Genomic DNA, 14,311 nt, shown 5'->3' on the forward strand with positions numbered 1-14,311 from the left:
AATTAAATAAATTGAATGCTCGAACTACGACATTTGTCAGAATCTAAACCAACCTGGCTGGGTCGCGTGCGATGTTATTTTTGAAGTGTATTAGGGCGGGAAATCCGTTTTGCTCAACCGCAAGGTTCTAACTAGCGTACCAATGCGCTAGAAAGTGATCAGTTTATACAAAATGAGACAAATTGCTCAACTCCCAAACAAAATAAAAATAAATAAACAGAACTTAGCCTATAGGCATTTCAATACCATATAGGTAAATTCTAGATATTTAGAAACAGAACACATCATGTTTAGAATGCTTGGGAACAATAAATCTATTAAACCACCGATGCCGATAGAGTTTTCAATGTTCTGTGATCAGAAGCGGTTATTCCAAACACAGTCAGAGGTCATGGATACACTTTAACCTAAGCAATTCTTTGGACCCATGTGAGCAAACCCTATATATATATATGATAACATTTGGTGGCATTATGACGATTGTTACTTACATTGCATATCATGTAGCATATGAGTGACATAGAAAGACTGTCATTATATATGCGTTTTTTACAATATTTCATCGCACCTTGGTGACAGGACAACAAAAGGTAGTCATGGCATGTATCTTCGAAATAATGTCAAAGGAAGCATATCAATAAAATGGGTTTCATACAAAATAGCCGTAATGTGCATATTGATGTCAATACATGTGCATTTTAACAATTCCTTAGAGTGATCATGAACTTAGACTGTGGATTGTTAGCAAACTTCCCCAAAGCTTATCGCAGACAAGTCAAGTGGTAATTGTCTAATTACCTAAAGCATAACATTCCCAGTTGTTTGTTAGTCTCCTCATTTTCGTTGAGCCCTGTCTTTACAGAATCTAGGGAGTGGATCCACCTACACTCCTTATAATTGAGCATGGAATGGATATTCCCGCCTCTCGGGTGCAGCCGCACCCTCTCAATTACTGTCCATCTCATACTGTCTGGTGGATGATTGAAGCTCAAGAAATGGTCAACTAGAGGTGCACCTTGCGTTCTGCATTTGACCCTGCTCATATGCTGCAGAATTCTACATTTGATTTTTTGTGTAGTTTGCCCTACATATACTTTATCGCATGGACAATAAATTGCATAGATAACGTTGTTACTGTTGCAATTGGTAAATGTAGGTCGTGTGAAGTTCTTTGTACCATACACGAAAGACATACCCTCTATCGATGAGTCACAAGCCTTGCAGTTGCCACATTTTTTATGGCCCAAGATGGGTGGCAATGATAGTTGAGAACGTAAGTCTGGTTTAGGGGGACCATGAAGGTAGGCACTGACTACTGTATCTTTTATACTCTTGCCACGTTTGAAGGCAAATAGTGGTAATTCCGTAGTTCCAATTTCCGTGGCTACCAGATTCCAATATTTGGCAATAGTTTTTTTAATGGATTGGCTATCTGGGTTAAAAGTGGTAACACAGACTATTCTATCACTCGTCTTCTCACTTTTTTTAGTCTCTAGTAGAGTTTCTCGTGGGCAGTACCAGGCTCTTTTTTTAGCCCGTTTCAGGAGGATGTTAGGGTAACCTCTATCTCTTAGCCTTTTTGTGAGAACAGTTGCTTCCGCAAAATAATCTGCTCTCAGTGTGCAATTACGGCGCAGTCTAAGAAACTGCCCATAGGGCAGATTATCTCGAAGACTGCGGGGATGGTTCGAATTATAGCTAAGAAGAGCGTTTCTCTCAATTGGTTTTCTGTACAATCCAGTATAGAGTACCCCATCTGCCGTTTTCACATTGAGATCTAAGAAGCTTATGGTTTCATTGTTTTCATTCATTGTAAATTTTATGTCGTTGGATCTTCCATTTAACCAGTCAAAAAACGACTTGAGGGTCGTAGTTGAGCCGGTCCAAATCATAAAAACATCATCAATATATCTTTTCCATATATTGATGCTGTCTCTATAAGGATTGCTTTCGTCATAAAGAAAGGTCCACTCAAAATGATTCATGTAAAGGTTTGCTAAGGACGGCGCATAGCTTGCGCCCATGGCAACGCCCTTGCATTGAAAAAAGTATTGATTATGAAACACAAAGTAGTTTTTTGTCATTGCGATGTCCAACATGGCTATTAAGAAATCCGTAGGGATTCTATGGGGTGCAGGTCTTGTATTGAGTACTTCTTGTATTACAAACAGAGCATCTTTTTGTGGTATGCTCGTGTATAAGGAGGAAACGTCTAGAGTTACTAAGAGTTGTTTCTCCTTATCAAATGGATGGTCCTCTATGAACTGGATCATTTGAGTTGAATCCCGAACATAGGATTTGGTGGCAATCACAAATGGCTGTAGAAAGTAATCAATATATTGATTTAAAGGTTCCAGTATGGAGCCACAGCCCGATACAATTGGGCGTCCCGGTGGTTTATCAAGGTTCTTATGGACTTTCGGCAGAGTATAAATTGTTGGAATTCTGGGGTTAGTTTGAGTAAGAAATTTGGACTCTGGAATACTAAGGAAACCTGAATCAAGTGCTTGTGTTAGTAAGGAATCAATCAGAATTTTTATTTCGGGTGTAGGGTCCTTTGTGATTGGTTGGTAGCTATCACGGTCATTAAGTTGTCCTTGGATTTCATCTATGTAATCACTCCGATTTTGTATTATGATTGAGCCCCCTTTATCAGCAGCTTTGATAATTATTTGGTCGTTGTTCTTTAGGGACTGTAGGGCCAATTTTTCTCTCAATGGAATATTATAGGGGACAAATCTAGGTTTGTCCAATATGGACAAAACTTCATGTGTAACAATTTGTTCAAAAGCTACAATTTTCTGGCTCATATTCTGTATACCGGGTGTAAAGACAGAGTTAGGTTTGAAAGGTGTTGCTGCAATAGACCGAGCAAAAGGTTCTCTATGTGCATAAAAGTACTTTAGTCTAACCTTTCTGAAAAACTGCATCAGTTCAAGTTTTACCATAAAAGGATCTGTTCTCTGAGTGGGCACAAAAGATAGCCCTTTGGATAGAATATTATTTTCTTCTTGCGACAAAGTATAGTTTGAGAGATTAATGATAGGATTACTCTCATTTACAATCGCCGATTCAATTTGGATGTTATTGGGGATGAGGGCATCTCTAGTGTCAACCTCTCTAAGAGGAACATATGTCGGTGGTAAGGTCGTATCTGAATTTACAGTAATTAAGGTGTCAGACGTTGTATTAGGGGAAGTTGATGTTACCATCGGTATGTCTGGCGTCTTGTTGAAATTTCCCCATGATTCACCTGGTCGTAGAATCTCACTTGTTGGTTGCCTCGTTGGGGTGGGGGATTCTGATTTCCCCTTTGGGGGTGGGCCTGTTGGTTCCCGCCCCTGCCACGATACCTAGTTGGTAGATACTTGAACTGAACTGATGCAGTTTTTCAGAAAGGTTAGACTAAAGTACTTTTATGCACATAGAGAACCTTTTGCTCGGTCTATTGCAGCAACACCTTTCAAACCTAACTCTGTCTTTACACCCGGTATACAGAATATGAGCCAGAAAATTGTAGCTTTTGAACAAATTGTTACACATGAAGTTTTGTCCATATTGGACAAACCTAGATTTGTCCCCTATAATATTCCATTGAGAGAAAAATTGGCCCTACAGTCCCTAAAGAACAACGACCAAATAATTATCAAAGCTGCTGATAAAGGGGGCTCAATCATAATACAAAATCGGAGTGATTACATAGATGAAATCCAAGGACAACTTAATGACCGTGATAGCTACCAACCAATCACAAAGGACCCTACACCCGAAATAAAAATTCTGATTGATTCCTTACTAACACAAGCACTTGATTCAGGTTTCCTTAGTATTCCAGAGTCCAAATTTCTTACTCAAACTAACCCCAGAATTCCAACAATTTATACTCTGCCGAAAGTCCATAAGAACCTTGATAAACCACCGGGACGCCCAATTGTATCGGGCTGTGGCTCCATACTGGAACCTTTAAATCAATATATTGATTACTTTCTACAGCCATTTGTGATTGCCACCAAATCCTATGTTCGGGATTCAACTCAAATGATCCAGTTCATAGAGGACCATCCATTTGATAAGGAGAAACAACTCTTAGTAACTCTAGACGTTTCCTCCTTATACACGAGCATACCACAAAAAGATGCTCTGTTTGTAATACAAGAAGTACTCAATACAAGACCTGCACCCCATAGAATCCCTACGGATTTCTTAATAGCCATGTTGGACATCGCAATGACAAAAAACTACTTTGTGTTTCATAATCAATACTTTTTTCAATGCAAGGGCATTGCCATGGGCGCAAGCTATGCGCCGTCCTTAGCAAACCTTTACATGAATCATTTTGAGTGGACCTTTCTTTATGACGAAAGCAATCCTTATAGAGACAGCATCAATATATGGAAAAGATATATTGATGATGTTTTTATGATTTGGACCGGCTCAACTACGACCCTCAAGTCGTTTTTTGACTGGTTAAATGGAAGATCCAACGACATAAAATTTACAATGAATGAAAACAATGAAACCATAAGCTTCTTAGATCTCAATGTGAAAACGGCAGATGGGGTACTCTATACTGGATTGTACAGAAAACCAATTGAGAGAAACGCTCTTCTTAGCTATAATTCGAACCATCCCCGCAGTCTTCGAGATAATCTGCCCTATGGGCAGTTTCTTAGACTGCGCCGTAATTGCACACTGAGAGCAGATTATTTTGCGGAAGCAACTGTTCTCACAAAAAGGCTAAGAGATAGAGGTTACCCTAACATCCTCCTGAAACGGGCTAAAAAAAGAGCCTGGTACTGCCCACGAGAAACTCTACTAGAGACTAAAAAAAGTGAGAAGACGAGTGATAGAATAGTCTGTGTTACCACTTTTAACCCAGATAGCCAATCCATTAAAAAAACTATTGCCAAATATTGGAATCTGGTAGCCACGGAAATTGGAACTACGGAATTACCACTATTTGCCTTCAAACGTGGCAAGAGTATAAAAGATACAGTAGTCAGTGCCTACCTTCATGGTCCCCCTAAACCAGACTTACGTTCTCAACTATCATTGCCACCCATCTTGGGCCATAAAAAATGTGGCAACTGCAAGGCTTGTGACTCATCGATAGAGGGTATGTCTTTCGTGTATGGTACAAAGAACTTCACACGACCTACATTTACCAATTGCAACAGTAACAACGTTATCTATGCAATTTATTGTCCATGCGATAAAGTATATGTAGGGCAAACTACACAAAAAATCAAATGTAGAATTCTGCAGAATATGAGCAGGGTCAAATGCAGAACGCAAGGTGCACCTCTAGTTGACCATTTCTTGAGCTTCAATCATCCACCAGACAGTATGAGATGGACAGTAATTGAGAGGGTGCGGCTGCACCCGAGAGGCGGGAATATCCATTCCATGCTCAATTATAAGGAGTGTAGGTGGATCCACTCCCTAGATTCTGTAAAGACAGGGCTCAACGAAAATGAGGAGACTAACAAACAACTGGGAATGTTATGCTTTAGGTAATTAGACAATTACCACTTGACTTGTCTGCGATAAGCTTTGGGGAAGTTTGCTAACAATCCACAGTCTAAGTTCATGATCACTCTAAGGAATTGTTAAAATGCACATGTATTGACATCAATATGCACATTACGGCTATTTTGTATGAAACCCATTTTATTGATATGCTTCCTTTGACATTATTTCGAAGATACATGCCATGACTACCTTTTGTTGTCCTGTCACCAAGGTGCGATGAAATATTGTAAAAAACGCATATATAATGACAGTCTTTCTATGTCACTCATATGCTACATGATATGCAATGTAAGTAACAATCGTCATAATGCCACCAAATGTTATCATATATATATATAGGGTTTGCTCACATGGGTCCAAAGAATTGCTTAGGTTAAAGTGTATCCATGACCTCTGACTGTGTTTGGAATAACCGCTTCTGATCACAGAACATTGAAAACTCTATCGGCATCGGTGGTTTAATAGATTTATTGTTCCCAAGCATTCTAAACATGATGTGTTCTGTTTCTAAATATCTCGAATTTACCTATATGGTATTGAAATGCCTATAGGCTAAGTTCTGTTTATTTATTTTTATTTTGTTTGGGAGTTGAGCAATTTGTCTCATTTTGTATAAACTGATCACTTTCTAGCGCATTGGTACGCTAGTTAGAACCTTGCGGTTGAGCAAAACGGATTTCCCGCCCTAATACACTTCAAAAATAACATCGCACGCGACCAAGCCAGGTTGGTTTAGATTCTGACAAATGTCGTAGTTCGAGCATTCAATTTATTTAATTAGGCCCTTACCCATCTTAAATATACTATCCAAATTAACATCGCAAACAATTGTGGAAATTTTAAATTTATAAAACTAAAACAAACACCCACACCAGTCCTATTTCTTTATCCATAGCAGCTACTATTTAGCTGCTGCACGCTCCACAGTCGGGTTGGTGGCGCGCTTCAGACTGACTCCCCGAGACGCTGAGAATACATTTCACACATCAGGTAGGAGAAATCTCCTTTATATACGGCTTTACGCTCGCAGCGCGTGAAGCAACGATTGCCAATTATAGCCGAGTAAGTTTATTTGGCTTTTGCCGTACGGACCGCAGGTGGTGTGTGAAGTAACTATTGTACTGCAGACAATTGATTAGTGTATTTTACACCTTTTGATGGACTCTGGAATTGATTTCTCGCCACCATAACAACCACTCTTTAATTGGGTCACAGGTCTGAGTTTTAAGGAGAGAAATTATAACACTCTTCTAAATACCCATAGATCACACTTGCTATTATGAGGGGGTACTTATGATATATCGTTATCATAGGATTCTCACTTAAATATGCTTGCGTTTTGTACGAATCGGAGCCTAATATGACTCAAGAGTTCAGAAATTTTGAAATGTTTACAGATCATACTAGTCCAATATTTAATGAGGGCTGATTTGTGATTTATTCTAGTTGAAGTGATATCCTGATGACCTAGACTCCAGCAGCGCTAAATAAATTACCCTGAAGTCAGGTGAGCTATCACATGGACCACTAAGCTCTAATGGCGCCTAATTTAAACTCTATAGTTATTATTCTGAATATCCTTATTTGCGTTCATGTTTGCAGTGACTCACAGCGGGCACGCTAACCAGAATGACAAAAGAAGAAAAAGAGTAGATAACTAGGCGAAGAAGAATCTAGACCTTCTGTGATATTGGTAAAAATTAATATTTTTACGTGTCTTATATGGTGTTTAAGTAAGATTGGCATTAAATATTTGATTACTAATGTGCACATATGTCAATAGGTATTCTCCTCTGACTGGCACTGAGCGGTAATCACGCCATACTGTTTGACATCGGTCCTTTCACCTCTAATTGGGTGAGTTTATGGGAAACTTATACCTTCCCTATTTTTACTTTTAACACAGCAGATATTGATCTATATCTATTTCATGCAGGCTGTTATACATCCCCAATGTCCTGAAGAAGACCCGACATGACCATATAGAACAACTGGTCGATACAGGGTCGAAACGTTGACGGTTCCACAGTCCTGCACTAATTGGAATCCCTTGTATATACAGATTACAGGACGTGTGCCATACAAGGCTCATTACCTATCCATAAATTAGCCGAGGACTTTTTGTGTAAAAAACTTCCTTTGTATTTTATTGATATTGTAAATATCCCCTTCTGCACTATCACACAGAGTCACCTTATTCACTTTGTCACTGCGTCGTTGTTTTGTAAATATTATTGTATATACAGCCCGTTCTCATTTTTTGTACATATCTAAAGGAGTTGATGAATGATTTAAAATTCACATGAAATACTAAAAATAAATTGTTACGTTTTTTGAAGTATTATTCATTCTTTAAGATTAATTGCTTGCTAGATCATTGATTGCTGTGTTTTTGTTCTATTGATTTTTCTTCATTGTAAATATTAATTCCCCTACGGAACCATTGTTCATATATATTTACGAGGCCCAGGTTCCTTGGGTTAAAGGGTTACCCCTGTGTGCTTAACAAAGGTTATTTACAGAGCTGCTGTGAAAAAATTCCACACACTCAAAAAGGCCACTATGAAAGAATATTTTTCCAACAAAAATATTACTGCGGAAAATTCGGCCAAAACACTATATCAAATCGTGAAGAATTTGGCTAAACCGACAGCCCTTACTCGCCTTACAAAACCTAGTCAAGAACTCTGCGACGGCCTTTCTGACTTTTTTCACAATAAAATTATTGATATATTCTCTTCTTTTAATCCCACGGAGAGGGCAGGTGAGGCCACACCTCCTCAGGATCCCATCCCCTCCAACGTAATATTGTTCCATGCCTTCAAAGCAATCCCACATGACACTGCTTTATTAAAAATACAGCGGTGCAAATCAGGTTCACCTCTCGACCCCGTTCCCGCTCAGGTGTTTACGACCCTAGCCCCAGCTATTATCCAACCGCTAATTTCAATTTGGAATTCATCTCTCTCCTCTGGCCAGTTCCCTATAACATGGAAACAGGCCATGTTGATCCCTATCTTAAAAAAGGCAGAAGCTGATTCGTCAGTCTATTCTAACTATCGACCCATATCACTTCTACCCAAACCAGCCAAAATATTAGAAAAAGTCGTGCAGGAACAGCTGGCCGACTATTTAGAGACCCAAAATCTCCTCCACGACTCACAATCAGGTTTTATATCCGGTTATAGTGCTGAGACAGCACTATTAGAGGTCACTGAAACAATTAGGGAAAGCGTGGACAGAGGCGAGGTAGCCATGCTGGTACTCCTCGATCTGTCCGCAGCTTTCGACACCGTCTCGCACTCCATACTGTTGGACAGACTCTATAATATGGGGATACGAGACACGCCTTTGGCCTGGATTAAATCCTTTTTAACGGATAGAACCCAACAGGTGTGGTGTCATCCCTATATGTCCAAAGACCCTCAGCTGCGGAGTCCCTCAAGGGTCGGCTCTCAGCCCCCTTTTTTTCAATGTTTACCTGTCACCATTGGCAAAGGTCGTGGAGGCCTCTGGAGTCAGAGTGGTCTCTTATGCTGATGATACACAGCTTATTTTTTCTTTCAGAGACCACTCTGACACCGGACTCTCTAATTTAAAAAGCTTCCTCTCTAACATTGTATCTTGGATGACCTCCAATACCCTGAAGCTAAACACCGACAAAACCGAGGTGCTTTTTTTTAACCAAAAATCACCTTTACTTCCATCCTTATGGTGGCCGTCGGATTTAAACCCTCCCCCATCACCTGTTAAAACCGCCCGTAATTTGGGCTTTCAAATTGATGACTAGTTGTTGGGTAAGACCCAAAATCATAAGGTCACTTCTGCCTGCTTTGGCAAATTGCGCATGATAAAAAAGATATCCCCCTATTTGCCCATGGATTCTTTAAAGACTATTGTGCATGCTCTCATTACTTCCCACCTGGACTATTGTAATAGCCTATACGTGGGTGCACCAGCATATCTCCTCCACCGACTTCAGATGGTTCAAAACGCGGCGGCCAGGTTGATCTGTCATATCCCTTACCGCCATTCGATCTCCCCTCATCTGAAGAACCTTCATTGGCTTCCGATTTCCTCCCGCATTCAGTTTAAAGCACTGATCCTGACGTTCAGGGCCTTGAATGGTAAGGGGCCAGGATATCTCAGACATAGGCTGAAGCGAGTCCATTCCTCTTGAGCGCTTAGATCCAATCACCTCCGTCTCCTGCTTCCCCCCAGGTTCTACAGATCTAGGAAAGGTGGCAGAGCTTTTGCAGTGATTACTGCAAGGCAATGGAATGCCCTCCCACTTAACATCCGTATGATCGACTCAGAATTTCAGTTCAGATGTAAACTGAAGACATGGCTGTTTGCCAGCTATTAGCTTTTATGTTCTCTGCTGCTGCTGTCCTCAGCGCCGGGACACCCCCGTTGGGGGTAGCCACGCGTTTAACAAATTTCATAATAATAATAATAGTAACACTGTCAGCGTTGGTGACTGACTAAGAGTTCCCAATCAGGTATTGCTCTGGGGAAAACGAGTGTGTCTCTCACCACAGTGACACTGGCACCTGTATCCCTCAGGGCTTCTAGTCTAGTCCCATTGAGGCAGTGGAATTGCAAATACTTCTTTAAGTTCATGGCCACACAGCTAATAGTGGCAAACTCAACTTCACCCTCAGTGACTAGAACTGCTTCAGTGTGAACCCTGATTTGCTCTGAGCTCACTGTTGATCCCATCTGGAGACTGACTACACCAGTAGTAGCTGTAGGAAGACTAGGGGGTTTCTTGCTAGGAGAAGCAGCATCTCCAGTTAAGACTTAAGACTCTGTTTTTTTTATCTTTGGGGGTCTCGCCCCCTTCCCTCTGCAGAGGTTTTGTAACCCCTTTCTTTTGGTCGCCCCCCGTGGCTGTTTTTGTTACCCTAGTCTTGACCCAGCAGTCTGCCTTCTTTCCCAATTCTTGGGGAGAAATGAGACCCAGGTCAATCCAGGGCTGATTTGGGGTTTTGTGAGCCTCCCTGAATCTAGTTCTATATTCCTCAGTTGTGGGTCCAAAGCTCTCAATCACAGTATTCTTAATGAGGTCATAAGACCCAGCATCTGCCCCGGTAAGGGTCAGGAGTCTCTCCCTGCAGTTACCAGTAAACCGTTACCAAAGGAGTGACCCCCAGTGTGACTTCTTCACTTTTCTCATTTCACAAGCGTTCTCAAAAGCTGTGAACCATTTGGTGATGTCATCACCTTCCTCATATGTGGGGACATTCCCTTTAGGGAATTTGGTATCATAAGATTACTCTCTGTCCCTATTTGGTATATTGCTGCCACCATTGATGGGAGCTAAGCCCATCTCTGCACTCTCTTTTCCTAGAGCCAGGAGTCTAGTCTCTAGATCTAATCTTTATATCAACCTCACTAAAAGATTGTTTCCTCATTGAGGCTGTCCTCAATGTCCTCAGAAGCATCTGACCCACTTATGTGGACTCTGGGTGCTGAGAGGTGTATTCTTGGAGTCAGGGCCACTGGGGCCCTTTTCTCCCTAAGAAGTGGAGGGGGTGGGGGTATGAAGGTGTCCTCATCCACTTCATCTTCTTCCCCATCTGAGAGGTCTTCACCATTCTCAGAGGGATGATCCTTAACATACCATGCCAACAACTCCTGGAGCTTTTGTTTGGAGGGACGGGACCGCATGTTAATATTTTTAAGTTTACATAGAGACCTTAACTTCCTAAACTCTAAGTGGAGGTAAGGGCAAGGTTGAGCGCCTCAACCTGGTTCTCTATGTCATTGTTGTTATCTTCACTAATGGCTGGCTTCTTGTTAAGAGACATTGTAAAAGAAAACTTCTAACCCCTCTTAACCCTAACTAAAGTGAGCTTTTTTTTTTCTAAAATTCTAAAAGGACTTAACCAAGGCCTTAACAAGACTTTTAGTAATTTTGAAAAATGTGTCAATTCAAAAATTCAGAATTCCTAAAGACAATTTAGTAGTTCTGTCGTGCGATCAGGCATTGAGCAAGTCAATCCAACAAATGCAAAGTTGTACATCCCACCGTTGATCCACCAATGTAGGAATCTAGCTCTGTGTGTACAATACCAAAATGAGGTATAGTTTTCACAGAGTCCAGTGGAACCCCAAAGGTAGGCAGAGGTAAATGTAGATACCACCTTACTCTCTATTTGTGTTAGTGTGGGTGAGCACTAAGGCTTTATCACAGGGAAGTGTTAAGCATTTGTTGTACACACTCAGGCATGACATTATGTCAAAGACTGAACTCAGCCCAATTTGTTTGTCTCAAAAATATAATTTACTTACTTTATTTCTAGAACCAAGCCAAGCCTGGTGCAGGTAAGTGAAATAATACTTTGCAAAATCCTATGCAGTGATTTACAGTCAAATGCAGGTTCAAATGCAGTTGGTTGAATTACAGGTAAGTCAACAGTTTGAAATTACTTTTTAGTTACATTCCCGTGGCGATAGGGGCTAGTACATATGCCCCCTTTTTTGAAACTGGAAATGGCGCTTTTAGTTCTTAAGTGCCCTGAGAGCATATTACATAAACAGTTTTATGTGAACAGTATTTGAATTTGTCTGTAACAAAAACTGACTGTATTTGTCAATTTATTAGCTGTATGTTTATTCATCCCCACATCAAGGCAGATCCAATTGAACAATTTAATCTAATTCAGATTCCCTGATTGACTCCTTCTAATTTAAAATAACTCACACACTGTAATCAGGAATATTTCCTCCAGCAAATACTTGAATCACAAACTAAAAGGAATGGAAAATTGTCAAGGAATCATGAGTAGCACGCCAGAGGTCTTCTGTTACCTCTGTTGTTTAAAATCTATCTGTTCTTGACTACTCAGTAAATTCATTAGAATCCGGTCCTCCTCATCTTCTCCATACTTGGTCCACATCTCAATGGAAAAAGCGGTGGGAGTCCACGCAAATAACAACAAGTACCCGTGCAATCAACAGATGGAGGAAATTACCTTTGACTGAATAGAGTCAAAGCTGTTATTGGGTGGACATTGAAATGGTCTTATTCATTTGTTTTATGGACATCACAGTTCCAGAGACAGAAAGATGGCAATGTGGAATGATATTACAAGCAGATATTGTATTTGGAAACTCAAGTCAATGAGCCATTGAAGGGCAACAAATTTCAGTGCTGTGAAAGACCCATCTTACTAAATCAAATCCGTCATTGAGTGGAATTTGATCTACACCAATCACCTCTAAAGCTTTTAGAGAACCTACATAGACCTCCAACCTAGGAGGACAGACTGTGCCTTAATGTGAAAAGTGTAATCATATGAAAACATCCCTATAAGCACTCTACTTAGTAAATCCAACACCAGATTTAAAGTATGCACCACAAAAAGACCAAATGAAGCAATTGTACCCAAGAAACATGCACCACATGAATATCAGCATGGAATCTCTCATAGACAAGCACACACAAACCATTTGCCAATCATTATTCAAGTAAATGTACCTCAATGTTCCCAACCCAACACACTTTAATACCACATTAACATGCATGAAAGCAACCTCACTTGAGAAAATCTGCTTCTTATTATATTTCTATCTTTCCACTTAAACTTGTGATTTGAAGATTGTATTTTGTTATTGGTTGGATTTTTATACAACCTACAAAACCTTTCATTGGGCACGTGTCACTGTAGGCTACCAAAGGTGATTCATGGTTGTACTTATTTCTACTTCTGTGAACCACAATTCTAGGCATGTCATAATAATGCATTTTGTACCATATGTCACTTCAGATGTAATTACATCTTTCTTGTTCTCTAGACTTGTTCCTGTGCCCATCTTTCTGCGCTCAGGAAGATGAGGCAAACCTTGGCCCGTGTCTAGTGTGCATTAACTGAATGGTGCTCTACTGGGAATAAGAAGTTTGGATGTCTTACTTTCCCTTTCTCTATATCTCTCTATCTCTCACTCTCTCCTCCTTATTTTTGAGTCTAAGGGCAATTGGATTTCATAGGGAACATATTGGTATGTGCATTGTGACCACAGGGAGGTTAGGTGGGTTTCTGTGATATTTTCTGCAATTTGGCAGTCCTGGACATATACCTCTACCCTCTTCAGCACTAGAGGACGGACAGTTTCCTCGATTTATTGGCTTTGGAGCTAGGAGAACCATCATTAGACTCTTTCAGAGTAATGGAGAAATGCGGACTACCATCCTGCAAAGAAACGCAACCTGGTTTCCTCAGGGGAAAAAAGTTGAGTGTGTAACCAAGGAGGAGGAAAAGAAAGCAGAGGATTAAATAATTTTGTCAATCATACAGTATAACAGCAAGAAGACGTGTGAGCTCTGGGTGACAATACATGGCCTCTCAGACCCGTGTTTACAATTTTCTTCTCTTTAGAGGCTTAAGACTCCAACTGCCTCAATTTTAACAGACAACACTCAGGTGGTAGTCTTTAGAAAAGAAAGCCTCACCTTAGGACTTCACCTATTGGCCCTCAGACCATGGACCCACCCCCATGCTCTGCTTGAAAGCAAGAAACCTCAGAATTATCATAGAAAACAAACTGGACATAACTGCATAAGTCAATACAGTGGTCTCAGCCTGCTTCAACACACTAAGGATGCCGATGAAAAACTTGAAGTGGCTACCAGTCAATACCAGGGTAACGATTCACCTAGCCTTCATCAACAGCAGCCTAGGCTATGGAAACACCCTGTATGCAGGGATTACCCACCAGCTCACAGGAAGACTGAAGACCACCAAAACTCAGCTGCCAGACTATTCCTCAATCT

General features: G+C 40.6%; 1 protein-coding gene across 2 annotated transcripts in view; it reads left to right on the plus strand.

The window, feature by feature from the left end:
- Nucleotides 1-14,311, plus strand: part of TOM1L1 (target of myb1 like 1 membrane trafficking protein) — a 665,925-nt gene that overhangs the window by 630,455 nt on the left and 21,159 nt on the right. The gene's annotated exons all lie outside the window — the stretch shown is intronic.

The sequence above is a fragment of the Triturus cristatus genome, chromosome 7, assembly GCF_964204655.1.
Source record: "Triturus cristatus chromosome 7, aTriCri1.1, whole genome shotgun sequence".
Classification (NCBI taxonomy): Eukaryota; Metazoa; Chordata; class Amphibia; order Caudata; family Salamandridae; genus Triturus; species Triturus cristatus.